This window comes from Haemaphysalis longicornis, unplaced genomic scaffold, assembly GCF_048455015.1.
Source record: "Haemaphysalis longicornis isolate Haplotype H1 unplaced genomic scaffold, Haemaphysalis longicornis Haplotype H1 scaffold_5, whole genome shotgun sequence".
NCBI classification, from domain to species: domain Eukaryota; kingdom Metazoa; phylum Arthropoda; class Arachnida; order Ixodida; family Ixodidae; genus Haemaphysalis; species Haemaphysalis longicornis.
Window position 1 is genome coordinate 52,440,714 of NW_027526385.1, and position 15,417 is coordinate 52,456,130.

Consider the following 15,417-nt stretch of genomic DNA (forward strand, 5'->3'; position numbering starts at 1 on the left):
CAGAGACAGCGTGAGGCACTGTTTAATCCCCAAAACGCGGCCTTGGATGCGACGAAAGAAAGGTTGCCGCTGGGCAATTAAGATAACAATGGCCGCGGCTAAAAGCAAAGCCCCCTCTTAAGAGCTTAATGTACAGTCTGGCTGCTCACGAAAAGCATCCCTCTATGCTATCGCGTCCTTTAGAATGATTACGCAAAGATATTTCGCGAGATCCAGGTAATTAAGCTGCTCTTTGGACTGTGCTGTTAAATATTTAGTGGCTGTCACCACTGCGACGCGATATTTTGATGAATACCCGGAATTGAATTTTATGTGCTTAAATAATGTGTGACGTCATTTGCGAGCAGACATTACAATCTACAATAACCTGCTACACATAATGGGGGTTGTCATTAATTTCAGAGTTTTTGTGTTGGCTTGGTAATGCACAAATATAATGGATAGCGCTGAGAGAGTGGGCGTCGGGCCTAGTTTGTGTGGCATGAGACGCGTATTCTGAAGGCCGTGTGTTCGGTCCCCCATTCCCCCCTCCCGGGTAGCGCGTTTTTCTCCGCTTTATTTTATATTTCAAAAATTAAACATAGTGCAATAACAAAAATGGATGAACTCCGTCCCTAATGCTGGCCGTCTAATTTTCGTTGCCGTTTTTATATACTGTGTATGCATACACACGCATAGTATGAGTAAAAAGTCGGAGACACGGCACTACTTACTCATTCTATTTCTACGCGCTTTTTGTAAGTTTTCTCCTTTGTAAGTTTTCTCCTTTATATATATATATATATATATATATATATATATATATATATATATAGAGAGAGAGAGAGAGAGAGAGAGATGCGTAATGTTTGTGTGTGCAGAGAGGAGAGAGAGAGGAGAGCAACTAAACTTTTGCCGAATGCTGTCCCACCGAGTGTTCGGCAAAAAAAAAACAAAAAAAACAAATCAAGTTTCTTTGCGGAAACGTTGGGGACAATCTGAGGCCGCTGCCTTGTTTAAACTTTTTTTCCTCTAAATATATATACAACAATTTTCGTTGCACAGATGTGTCCTGCGCTATCTCATATCCGCCAGATGGCGCCGTACACTGTCAGTTCCGCCGGAATAAGCGTCGCACTTTTCGCCTAAACCATCGTCCTTTCGTGTATATGTGAGCATCCTTTTACGTTCTCGCCTGTCGCACTATTTTTCTTTTAGCCATGTGTTTAGGCGTGCATTTCAGACGCGTCACTTAGCCGGAAAGTGGATGAGGGGTGCACGTCCTCTGCTCTTTTCTGCCTTACCTCTTTCAAATGCAGTTCTGAGCAATTTTCAGGACAACCGGTAACCAACCTCTTCGACTTTCCGTTCTTCTGAGACTGGACGAGGGGTCGATGGAAGGGGAAGGCTCAATATCGGAATTCGCAGTGGTGGCTCAGTGGCTAAGGCGTTGTGCGGCTGCGCACAGGGACGCGGGTTCGAACCGGGCCGCGGTGGCTGCTTTTATGATCGGGGCGAAAGTCCAAAACGCCCGTGTGTCGAGATTTGGGCGTACGTTAAAGGTCCCCGGGTAGTCGAAACGAATCCTGAGCTCTCCATTACGGCGCGCCTCATAGCTCCGACAGCTTCGTTGCGTCAAACACCACAATCAATCAAACTCCCCCCAGGAACCAACAGGGCTAGCTGTAGCCGTATATAGCGCCAGTACAAACTAAAGCGACCGTCGTCACAACGAAATCCAAGAAAGTGTGCAGGAACTTCACGTATACAGGGCTAAGGGGCGCCGAGGACCCGCCGCATCATCATAATCATCATCATCATCATCAGCCTGTCTAGGCCCACTGCAGGGCAAAGGCCTCTCCCATGGATCTCAAATTATCCGGTCCTGTGCTAGCTGCGACCAATTTATCCCCCCAAACTTCTTGATCTCATCTGCCCACCTAACTTTCTGCCGCCCCCTGCCATGATTGCCTCCTCTAGGTATCCACTGCGTTATCCTTAATGATCAACGGTTATCTTGCCTTCGCATTACAGGCCCTGCCCACGCCCATGTCCTGCCTACACGCGCCGTATAATTGCAGCCAAACAACTTGGCAGGGACGTCAAAACAACTGGGAATCAGTGCATTCCTCCGTGGATGACTACAAATTTTACGGCTCAATGCGCGAGCCTTCGTTGGTGGTAGACAACTCAAACAAAGTAGACAATGGAGTACACAACTCAGGCAGTCAACGTATACAAAGAGATGACGCAACACCATGCACTCAGCCGCAGAAAGCTCCTGCTACCACGCTCACAGCTCACGAAGATACAGGAAACAACACTACGACTACTTTATTTCCAACTAGTCCCGGAACCCAATCAGAATGAACCATCTGTCGCCATACCGGTGTCTGCAGGTGCACGCTTAGACAGATCGTGCTAGAATACGAGCAGGGCCCAACCCTACCGCCTGTACATCCTGTTCTCTATCCCACTCGAGCAGTAGTGACGCTGGTGTCCTGCTCCGTAACTGGTAACATCTCATCTTGGTTCAAAAAGCGGCCATTGCTAAGAGAGAGCGCGTAGCCAAGACTTTGTTCGAACTGTAGCTGAAGCCTTCTGTCTTTCCCATCTGTTCCCGGCCGCGCATGCGCAGTAGCACCACTTACGGAGATGCTGCGACGCACACATGGTGACAGACACAGGCCGAGAAAGAATAACCTGTGTAATACTGGTTAATATAACTGGTAATATAACTGGTTAATATAACTGGTTAAAATAACTGGTGAAGGAAGGAAGGAAGGAAGAATGTAGAAGAAAGGCAGGAAAGTTACCCTGCCTAGAGCCTAGTTTGCTATCCTGCACGTGGGAAAGGGGAAATGGACAAAAAAGAAGGAGGAAAAAAACAGGAAAAGTTGGACCAGACAATATAACCCGTATAACCCGTATAATAGCCGCTAATACTGGCAGTTGTCCGCTCGTAAACAGGTGCTTTGTGCTTCCCTGACCGGCGGCAGAAACGAGGAATGTCGAAGTAGCACCATCGCTGCTGGCTGCAGAAGCGAACGCAGCGAGCCCCTAACCCTATCCTCTTATCAGTTTCCATTGCTGTGCATTTCCACACCGTTGTCTGGAGGAAGGGCTGACGTAACAAAACCAGGCAGACAACGTTGTCGGAGGCATTTACAAACACTGCCCCCTCTATCGCCCGCCAGCGAAGAGTTGCATGCTCCCCCGTGGGTCTTCCCAGTCTAAATGAAGAGTTCCCCGACGCCCCTGATAAGGAGCCCCTGAACTTATCTCGGACGGAAAGCCCTTGATGCGAGGACGCAGCGGGAAAGTCCGCGCAGCTGGCCAGAACAGATGTCGCGTCTCGTCATTGTAAGCAATGTGAGCTGTCGTTCGCATTGTCCGCGAATGTTTTGAGTACACGTTTTGAGGGCATGTTGTCTCCGTCTAACTCGTGAGGCTGCGTGCTTCATTCGGCAGGCTCGAACCTCTTCACTACCTTCCCATCACATTGCCTTGCGCCATTAAACACTAACCATCATCATCATCACCTTCCCATCACATTCTTCACCGCATCTATCGGCGCCCTGGCCATCCTTCTTGTCCCACCTGTCCTTCATACCCATCCATCCCTCATTATCATTGGTAATGGACCCCGCCCTCTCTTGTCCCACCACTCGCCTCCATCACTTCCTGAAAGCTCTTGCTGTCTCCAGGACGTTTTAGGACCAAGGGCTTGTCCCAAACGTGCTTTACGGGCTACAAAAGCTCTGATAGAGTACCTGCAACACACAGGTCTAGACCAGTCGCTGTGAATAACTCGCCGTTTCTGTTCGCATCAAGTTCTTGAACATCATCGCCATCATCTTCATCACGTCATCAACTGGCGTAGCAAGTCAGGCATTTTAGCCCGGATAAAATCGCCAGACTTCATTATAGATCGTTCTCTCTCTCTCTCTCTCTCTCTCTCTCTCTCTCTCTCTCTCTCTCTCTCTCTCTCTCTCTCTCTCTCTTCGCCGACAGTGAACGTACATGCTGCCAGGAAGATCTCTGTGAACATGTGCACCTGCCCCGCACGAACATTCTTCAGCAATACGTGGACCCGGTGAAATGAAGCATCGCCTCTTGTATTTTATGTATTTTACAATGACAAACTGCATAGCGCGCTTCCCAATGGGAGCGAGTGGTACGCCTGCAGTGCCCACCTATCGTAAGGTGGCGCCTCGAGCTGAACCGCGATCACCCAACCGTAACTGAATTCGAGAGTGACTTGTGCCTGGTTGCCAAGGCAACCGATCTTTGAGATTGCCAAAGTATTGGCGGTCGCGCCAGCGTTAAAAAACTCAGAGCCGCGGTGGAGCACGTTTTGCCAACGTTGCCGCTTTCCACCACGCGTCACCCCGATATGAATCGGTCACGTGACTAAAGTGCTGGGAAGGCTACAGATTGGGGGAGAGTGGCCGGAGTAGAAGGAGAGCGTTTGGTTGGACGGTCCGGGCTGATGAGTTTGGAATTGCAAAAATACAAGAGGCGATGAATAAAGACTGCAGTTAGTACTTGGGCCTAGGTCCTGTGGACTGTGAAGGTTGTTCTGTTCTATCGCTCTCTTTAAGGCTAAACATTTGTGTGAGCACACGCGTGAAGTGTGCAATGGGTCCTTGCGAACTTTCTGAATGAGATTTTCTGATGAGCTTTTTTTAAAAAACTGCATCATTGTGCAACCTATTGTTGGATTAACCTATGCACTGCTACGGGGTTGCTTGTAGTTTTCTTGTTCGCTTGTTATACTTGTCAGGTTATGCTGGTCAGACCGGTGACACCCGCAACTCATGCTTTTCAAACATCACTGGTCATTATTCAAGTAATCGTAATTAATAAATAATTATCGAATGGTAACTTATTACATGATTATAATTGATTGTTTTAATTGCCATGATTATCAGTTGCCTGAGCTACACGCTGTCTTCATGTTCTGCTTAAAGGGGCCCTGAAACAGAGCTGGTAATATGCCTTCTTATCATCTTGCCTGGGAGCATAGCGACGGCTACACTTATCTCCAGCCCACAACAGCAGCCCGTTATGGGCTCCTCTCAGCAAACACTTCTTTCAGTATCTCTGGTAATATTTTGTGGCAATTCTACTTAAAGTGCCTGTCATTACCACAACTGAAAGAAGCTAAAATATAGAGCGGCGATACTGCATCTGTGACGTCATACGGTCACACAAAGAACGCAACGACTTTGAAAAGCGCCGGGAAAGGACAGGAATTTTCTGAGCGAGTTTCTATACTTTATGACGTATGTAGAGGAGTCATATTTGGCTTGGATATTACGTGACTACCTAGTCTGAAGACCGGTCTCGCTATTGATCATGTTCTAAAACTGTTTCAGGGGCCCTTTAAATGCCATGCGCATATCTGCCCACAACATTTCGGCCTGCTTTAAAGGTGACAAGAACGTGCGACATAGTTGCTGTTGCAGGAATACAGATACAAATCTTGTGCCCCATCTGGAATTCACAAAATGGGTGCGAACTCGGGGTCATGCGAAATTCCTATTGTAGCAACAACATGCAAATAGTATACGCATAGACAATCTAAACGCAGAACAAAGCCTCTTTACGAAATAAACACAGATGAAAGGACGTGGGTCTGTTGATAGTAAGGGCAACAAAAATCTGTGACGAGCCTTCTCGCGATCTTTGCAATGCAAAACACCAGAACGTCTTCCACCAGCGTTATAGTTAGGTTTTTCTTTCTTGCAATTGTTTTTTATTGCTGGAGGGTTAAGGGAACCGAGAAAATGCGAAGCTAGTCAAACAATACCCGTTCCCTCGTTCTTTGAGCAGCCTAAGACGGCTTCCAGAAAGCAGCAGTGACGGAGGAGCAGCCGAACGAAGGCTGCAGCTTCCGCCGGAAGTTCTTTCCGCCGCCCTGCCTTCCCGGCTTCCGGTTACTGCGCCTGAAGCGGCTGTTTTGAGCCCTAAGCTACGCGACCGGCTGTATCAGTCTTCCCGCTTTAGCCGCCAACGTCTGCGTCTTCTTTTCAGCCTTTTTTTTTTCTTCTTTTCTCCCAGCTTCACTTCTTATTCGGTGAACGTTGCTGCGAGGCTTGCCTCGTAAAATTTCCGAAATATGCGATTGCAGCGGGCGTACCGTCGCAGGAAATTCACCAGCTTAGACCGTCTTAACGGGCAGACTTGAATGAACACACATGTGCGAGTACGTGATACCATTTATGCAAAACTGAACGCGGTAAACTTGCTTCTTTCGGCTTAGGTATTTGTGTTGGAATGTGTTTATGCTTTACACAGGGGGAATTTTACTTGCTCAATAATTGTGGGAGCAACAAAATTATTGGGAATTAAAATCAGATTGAATAAGTTTAGGTTAGCGTGTACCCCGAAGGTGTTTAGTATGGAGAGCCTTGATAACGCCGGTTTAAAAAGCCGTTCGAATTGAGGTTACCCTTGTGAATCGCCATTGTTGCTCCGTAGAATCAGCCTTTTAAACTTACTCTGAATAAAACAACCAATTACTTTTGGTGGTACTGGGGATCCCTAATTCCTAAGCTCAAACACGCACAATATTCTTTAGGCAATCACCGTGCTCTAGAACAAGGAACAATACTTAAACGTCCGTTATAACCTTTTACTCAACGCCCATCTGTCGAGATTTCGACGCACGTAACAGATTTCAGAAATAAACCCGGAGCCCCTCTACTAAGTAGCGCCTCATAGCCGAAGTATCGCCTCGGCGCGACAAACTCCCAAAACTTAAAATATTTAAATGATTTTGGATATGTTTTTAACACCACATTCATCCATACAGTCGGAGCCGCAAGGCACTCGTACGCCATACCTGCGTATCGAAACAAACCAACACAAAGGTATTAGGCGAGTCGTGCGGCGCAGTAACTCGAAGATCGAGTTCCCTTGATTCCCCACCATGTTAGCAGAAAAGCGTAACCGCTATTCCTTGACCCAATCTATTCGAACTGATATAACCGTACACCCTAACGCTCCTTATGCTCTCTATTCGCGAATATACTACCGCCATCGGTGCGCTTCGAAAAGAAATCGTTCCCAGGGAAGAGAACACCGAGTTTTTCCTCGCCGAGCAGACGACGCGACCAATCGCAGACGATCAACGCGCGCTCGTTTCTGCGTACATGCGCCGTCGCTCGAGATGTTGTTTTTCTTCCGGAACGCGAATGCGTTTCTCGCGATGTCGGCGCGGCACGAAATCGTATGACACCGTCCTCAAACCTCCGACAGGTGTGCCAAGCGGCTATAAACCTCCGTAACGGGGTTTGGGGGCGGGTCTTCACAGTGGGCAACAAACGCGCGGAGAGGACGTCGCCTGTTAGTAGTTGTCCGCACTCTCTTCTATGCGCAATTCAAGGCACACAAAGTGTGTCGCTGCCAGAAGTTGTCCGCACTCTCTTTTGAGACTTTTTTTTGTCGTCTGCTGCCACTTCTCATCTGCTGCTTACTTTTGCGTGCGCTTTCACGCGAGCACCGCTGTCGTGTGGGGAAAAAAAGTTGTCTTCGCGTTTTCATCTGCACCGACGCTTGAATGCGCGCCCGGGGCGAGGGTATTTTTTTTTTCTAGCGCGCTTAGTTATTCGGCCCGTTCGTTTTTTGTTTGTTTGTTTCTTTCTGTCGGTCTGAGTGCGGGGAAGTTTGTTGCGTGAAATACAACGCGTGCGCCAAGTCGCCGCCGAGGGGAGACGTCCGTGTGTGCACCGGCGATAAATTTTGTCCGGCTGCTATAACTTTCTCGCTCTTTTCTCTTTTTCTGTTCTTCTCTTCTTTTTCTCTCTTTCTTTTTTTCCGCCCGCGCGCCGCAGCCCCTGCCTGTCATGTGTCAACCGCGGCAGAAATCGTTTGCCGCGAAATCGTCTGCCACCGTCTATTCAAACGTGTGTTTGAGGTACCACCATGTTCCGGGAGAAAAAAAGACGCGAATAAAGACGCGGGATATGTTCCGGGAGAAAAAAAAAAAAGACGCGAATAAAAAAATGACAACGAAACGGGAAAAGAGGTTTGAAGTTTCAGACTGCCTCTTGACAAAAGCGCAGTTGGTGACCCTCGACCGAGGCTTCGCTACGAAAACCAATTGACCGTTAGATTTTCAAAATAAACTCAACGTCACAGGATTCTTGTAACATGATGTTCTGCAACTATTCCCGTAAGCGCAACCGTTGTAGCAAGAGGTATTTCTAATGGATATTTTCCCCTCATCATTAAGAAGGCTTTATTGAAGGCATAATGATTTCAGGAAATCCCATCTCTGTAATTCAGTTCTAAGAAGCTGATTCATTATACTTCCTGTCGTAAAGTGTGGTCTTGCGTAGCATTTATTCAGTGTTGCCGCCACTACTCCGTCTTAATTTACATCGCATATGCGATTTTAACGCTAACGCTTCTAGTTAATGTCAGGTCAGGCCAGGGGAAAACACGGCTCGTACTGTAGGCAACTTACTTGTCCATAACAGGGGTTCTCTCTACTACATCTGACACCAACTTCTGACGTGTGTTGACGCAAAGCTTTCATGCAAATGTTCCCACGGGAACGGTATTCTCGTGTTTGTCCTTTTCGAAAACTTTCGTTTTGCGTCCGTTTTATTGTGACGTACTTCGAGTTGTAGGCGGGCTTTGGGTTGACTTTTGGGCAACAGTTTTTGTGAACACATTTTAAACAACGACTAAATATATTTTAAACTGTATTTTATGAATTTATTGTTCCGCCAACGAACCAACAACAAGGCCACGAAAAATCGTCTGCTCCAAATCGTCTGCTCCGAGAATCGTGGCTTACGTGCTTGCATAGCATCAGAGTTACTCAATATAGACAGTTGCGAAACTCCGCTTCAGAATCCGGGCGGAGCTAGCCCCCCCCACACTCCGTGGAAGCTGAGGGGCAAGTCGACGCGCGCGGCACCTAGGAGATGAAAACGGAACTTCACTAAACTATTATTATTCAAAATTCTTCTGTAAAATAAAGATTGCTTTTTAAATTAAAACACAATAATTACGTAAAATTTACTTGTGCTTTTGCGGCTTTCCTTTTTATGACTTACAGCAGCAGCCGCAAGCACTTGAGTGCTGCTTCAACGTCCTGCCGACAGACGACAGGCTAGTCAACTTGCCCCGTGCTTGCCCCGGCGCTGGGGGGCAACCGAAGACCGGCTTTCGATACATGGAGCCTATGGGGAGTTTCGCAACTGTCTAAATCCAGTAACTCTGGCATAGCATTGCATCCGGGTGTTCCCTTTTAGCCAATCAGGGCTTGCTCAAAAGGTACACTTGTGAAACGGACACAAAACGGACAAAACATGAGAATACCGCCCCAGATATTTTGATTGATGTTAACACATTAGCATGAAATTAACTCATGTTAACATGTTAAATTAATGTTAACATGTTAAATTAACACAGAACGCTGTGTTACAGTTGCAGACAAAAGTATTTGCCCACATCTTCATATTGCGTCAGCGTCACGTTTACGCATCGCTGCTCCCTCTGCCTGCGTTAGAGAGGTCGTTATCAAAATTACTGAGCGTAGGTATATTTTGGTTCTCTGGTATCGGCAGACCATTCTGTGCCCTGCCCTAAATAATTGAATGAGAACCAATATTTTTTACACGCACTAAACGTTGGTGTCAAAAATATTGGCTGCTGTTCAATTAAAAAGCATAAAGGTATACGCAGTACCGGAACATCTGCAAATTTACATCACATGCATTACGCCTTATAAATGGTCGAAATTTAAAGTGTTGTGAGCGTGTTTCGCCATTCACTATTGTTCAAGCTTACGTAGGAGTATCATTCGAATGATGATGATGATGATGATGATGATGATGAGGAGGAGGAGGAGGAGGAAGAGGAGGAGGAGGAGGAGGAGGAGGAGGAGGAGGAGGAGGAGGAGGAGGAGGAGGGGGGGGAGGAAGAGGAGGAGGATATTTAGAAAAACTCATACTCAACTATGGGATCAGCCAGTCGGTAGTTGTTTAGAAAAAGTTTTTTTTTTTTAATTTGAGGGCACTGCATAGACAATTTAAAGCGCCTGAAAAGCATTTCGAAGCCAAATTACTGTGTTTAGCGTTGTTTCTTTGCTTCTTACTTTTTCTCATACTTACTTTTTCTTGAACATACTCTCTCTCTCTCTCTTCTTATATCGTCGCAGAGTTAGTGAAAAACCGGTTCATTCTCAGATTTCCTGTCTGATCGTAGCTACATTTCCAGTGTTTTTTTTTTTTCGTAAAATAACTACACTGCCAAAAAGTGACACCGGGCAAAAAAAAAACAAGAAATAATTTACTCATTAGCGTTCTCCCTGGGCGCTGCAGTCCAGCGAAATGTCAGAGGCCATGATTACGCGTTATTAGGTTACGCATGCTAAAGTAATAAATTTGCGCTGACTGCGCGCTTGTAGGAGCGCCAAATTATGTACGCGCTGCCTACGCGTCCATCAGTCACTTTCGATATACGTTCGTAAAATTAACGCAAACACATACGTGGGCCGCAGAAAATTTGCCATCGTATAGCTTCACAAAAACAGAAACGCGAAAAAAACGAAACAAAACAGGTATTAGCATAGGTTTTAACTGGTAGCTTGAACTATGTAGTATTAACATATTCTTTGTGTTTACCGAGCTCAGATGACTGGTAGCACATGGCTGCACATTTATAAAGTTTGCAGAGGCGCTGCTTAAGCTCGATAAAATACAGCATGTGGTGCACGGAAAGGAAAAGAATTGCGCCATGTGGCCGCGGGAATTTTGCGTATGCGTCCGAAACATGGTGTTTTTTTTTATTCCGTGATATTAATTTTTTTTTCTTTTTGCGTGCACACACTGAATATCTACCGCCCTGCCCATCGTAAGGCTCCAATTATTGCCTGATGCATGCAGAAAAGGATATTCAAGCGGTTATAGTTTTTTTATTTGGTTCCCGAGCGCTTGCCGCGGTAGCATCAGGTAAATAGACAAAAATAATCAAGGGCTGGCCGGAGAACCTTCTCATAAATATTTCATGAAAGGAAAAAAAAATCATCGCACTGTGTGCATTATGACAAGCCGTTGGTCGTTGTACACCTGTACGAGGGCCCGTCCTTCTGGGCCATTTAACCCTCATTAACGCTCCTAATTACGATACGCTGCGTTGCTGACGCTAAGATGTCATAAATTTGCTCCCCTTTTCAGCGCATTTTTGCCTCTAGGAGCCACTCCAGCTTTTCCATATAGTCTGCGAGACGCTGATGCGCTCTGCCTGGGACGCTTTATTGCCTCGCTGGAAGTCGTTGGCTGGAAATTCGCCCACGCGTGGGGGTGGAACGAGGCGTATAGTCGTCTAGCGCTGTACTCAGTCCTTAACTGCAAGAGAGAGAGAGAGAGAGAGAGAGAGAACGCGAGAGAGGTTTGTAAATTTAGAACATTCGGGTTTCGTTAAAGGGGCCATGAAGACAAAATATAGGTTTGCTTCACTAAGAATTCAGCTTTGCCGCAGCAACAATTCATCATCATCATAAATAATGACCATAATCATCATCATTGTGGTGTCGTGTCGGCGACGGCCCCGAAGGGTGAAGCAGGAGACAAACGCCCGGTGAAAGAGTCAAGCCAAAAAAGAATTTATTCCGAGTGACGTCACATATATACCCGCGGCGTAGCCCCCTGGTGATAGAACCACCGAAACGCTGAGATGCAAAAACCCCAGATACTACAATCACCTTCATCTTCATCAGCATCACCATCATCATCATAATCAGCAGCAGCAGCAGCCTAGCTACGCCCACTGCAGGGCAAACAGTCCCTCCCATAGATCTCCAATTACGCAGGTCTTGTGCTAACTGCGAAAAATTTATCCCCGCCACCTTCCACTTTATCTCATCTACCCACTAAACTTTCTGCCGCCCTCTGCCACGCTCGCCTTCTCTAAGGATCCACTCTGTTACCCTTAATGACAAATGGTTATCTTGCCTTCGCATTACATGCCCTGCCCACGTCCATTTTAACAGCGAAGCTCTTTAGGTAATCGTAATTTTTCGCGTCTGCAGCTAAAAATGCCAAGAAATTGCCGAGCCCGCGCACGTGAGCGCGGGCCTCGCGACGACAGCCCGGTAGTTCACAAAGCCAAGAAAATGCCTAGCCCTCGTGTGTGCCTGCCTTGCGGCGACCGCCCAGCGTCCCCTGCGCACGTTTGTCAAGCCGAGCATACTCACTTAGGGAGATTGGCTAAAAAAAAAAAAAAACTCCAGCATTCACCGTAATCGCGCCAACATTTGCTCGGAACGAGAAAGACTCCAGCGTTCGTTGAAACCGTGGCAACATTTGCTGGGAACGAGGAAGACAATTTATAGCGTGCGACCCTCCAAGGTGATGTCCAATGATTAACACTTCCCAAAAAAATGAGAGAAGCTCACACTTATAGCAACAAAGATGGAGCAAAGGTCGTTGCGGCAGCCAGGAAGAAGCAAATCGGGTGCAATCGTGAACTGAAACCTTCGTGATGGTCGTGAAGGTTGCGTGCAGCTTCGCTACCCTCAAGTCTTACGCGTTAGCGTGAGCTTCCTTCATTTTTTCCTTCTTCCTAATTTCTACTAATACGTCCTTAACACGCGTTTGTTCCCTGACCCACTTCGCTCTCTCCATGTCCCTCAACGTTTAACCTATCATCTTCCCTTCCATTGCTCGCTGAGTCGCCCTCAACGACAGTAGCAATTACACCAGTTTAAATACAAATTGCAAACAAATAATAGACATATTATGGAAAACATAAGCAGCAGGAGCGACTCCCCAACCACTCTCCTGCGATTCTTTATGACGTCACAAAATCTTGTACAGAAGCTCTGCCAAGAAACATGACTGGGTTGTTGTAGTGAAGAAGGACTTGTTGTTGGGCGAGTTGGTGCATAGTTTCAATAGGTGTAAACTGCGCTAAGGAAGATGCCACACAGAGATTGGTACACAAGGACAGGCGTAGACCTTGTCCTTGGGCACCTTGTGTACCTTTGAAAACGCCACACAGAGAGAGGTACACAAGGACAGGCGTAGACCTTATGCTTGTGTACCTTGTGCACCTTGGGAGACGCCACACAGAGAGAGGTACACAAGGACAGGCGTAGACCTTATGCTTGTGTACCTTGTGTACCTTGGAAGACGCCACACAGAGAGAGGTACACAAGGACAGGCGTAGACCTTATGCTTGTGTACCTTGTGTACCTTGGAAAACGCCACACAGAGTACACAAGGACAGGTGTAGACCTTGTCATTGTGTACCTTGTGTACCTTGGAAGACGCCACACAGACAGAGGCACACAAGGACAGGTGCAGCACAACAATGCATAGTATACAAGGCAGGTACACAAGGTACACAAGGACAAGGTCAGCGCCTGTCCTTGTGTACCTCCCTTTGTGTGGCGTCTTCCTTAGTGCAGTTTACATCTTTTGGTGGTACTGAAGCCTGTACTTACGTTTCATCATATGACTTGATTGCAAGAGTGCAGTTAACACACTGATAACTGTGTCTTCAGTGCAGGCCCTTATTACGTTACTCCTGCCTGTTTTGCCTCACTGTGGCGCCAAATGCGATGGTTTTTTTATTATTTCTCGCAATTGTACGGTTAAGGAAGAGACTTTCTTTTCTGGAGCTGAGGGAGTTCCAAAAGTTAGTACTATCGCGCCCAATTTGACCCGCAACAGGCGAGAGGTCGCCGCAGCTGCTCCCCGGGAGGCGGTGGCGCCTTGCAGCGAAGCACTCGAGAAGTGAAGGGAGAGGGGTCCGCTCTTCCGATAATCATTAGCAACCCCCGAGTGCTCTGTTGCCTTTCGCGCTCCGAATGCGGTGCGCATAAAGCTGCCCGATGTAGTTCAGCTTGGCGCAGCTTTGCGACACCAGAATTGTGGTAAGCCAAACATAGCGGCGCAGTGGCCATGAGTGACGCAGCTGAAAGCATAATAGTGCATTTCGTACCATGAGACATTGTCAGAATTAGAGGCAGAAGCAGTAAATAAAAAAATGCGGCCAGCCAGTGTTTCAGATATCGTTATTTGTGTAGAAGATTGAACGTTATCGATATTTCGCGACGCACTATTTTCAAACGGGAAGGCATGCGCAAATGCGCATAAGAGCATTGCAGCCAATGATAAAACTTATCGCTGGCGATGCGGTAAGCCACCCCGAAAACTTCTGAGGTAACAATTTATGCCAGCAGCAAAGGAAAGAAGCCAGCAATGCTGCACACGGGGGATGCCGATGGGTATCGGAACAGCGGACCCCTCTTCCTTTACTTCTCGAATGATTCGCTGCAAGGCGCCACCGCCTCCCGGGGAGCAGCTGCGGTGGCCGCTCGCCTGTTGCGAGTCAAATTGGGCGCGATAGTACTTCTAACGGTTCTTGGTATTGATTCTTGTATTGGTTCTCAGTTCTTGAGAACAAAGTTGTCTTTTGTCTTCATAGCCCCTTAAAGGTGTGCCGGAATGTCGCGCCCAGGCTTGGCTTTTTAATTCGAAAACGTTTGGTGACACCAAAATCACAAACGCGTTCACGTGAAAGAAACCTTGGAAGGAACGGAAATCAACCCCCGGGGCGCCGTGTGACACGTTACAAACTTAGAGGGACTATCTAATCTACTTCGTCTGCAATTTTCTATCTTACGTGCTTGTCCGCAAACGTAATCTGCTTTGTCCCAATACCAGTGATACCAATTTCGCGGCCGTTGGATTGAAAGGAGGTCTTCTTTTCATCGAGTGGCCGCGTCAATTTTATCGCGAACTCCAATCAAATAATTGATGCATTAAAGAAAACAGACGAAGCTGGGGAGTCCTCCTAGCTACGGTGTACTAGAGGGTAGAGGTGTGACGTTGGGGCGAAAAACAAATGGAGAGCGCGGGTGAAAAAATGGCGATGAAAAAATTGCCTGGAGCCGTGGCGTTCCCCAGAGAACTCCTGTTGCAGCCAGCGCCGCCTATAAGTTTATAAATCAAACTAAACGGGTATTTGACGGGTTTGATAAAACTTTATACTATGTTATAAGGAAATAAGACAATTCAGAGCAACAAATAAGGATTTAGTTGGCAAACAAAATTTCTGAAGCCAACTGGTAACCAGCGGCCGCCAGGGGCGCTGCTTACAACGTAACTTAAGGTTATCGGAAAAGTGAATTGGACAGCTAGTAGAGCTTAGTAAAAGAAGGTTAGAATGTTGGTGGGAAAAAGACCAGCGAACAATCTGGGAAGACATGCTAACAAAGAAGCCAGACTAGCACAAAAATGTCGTAAAAGTATTTTGGTTTTATTTTGATATGATTTTTTATTTATTTTGTTTGTATTTTTTTGGCGAGGTGATTGTACAGTGGCGTTGCGACTAAGGCCGCTGTGCAACGCCACCCCGTTACAAAAGAGAAGCCACTAAGCATCATCATCATCTTCTTCTTCTTCTTCA

General features: G+C 46.9%; 1 long non-coding RNA gene across 1 annotated transcript in view; it reads left to right on the forward strand.

Moving 5' to 3' along the window:
- LOC144138216 (uncharacterized) overlaps positions 1–15,417 on the forward strand; it is a 177,395-nt gene that overhangs the window by 34,397 nt on the left and 127,581 nt on the right. The window lies entirely within an intron of this gene.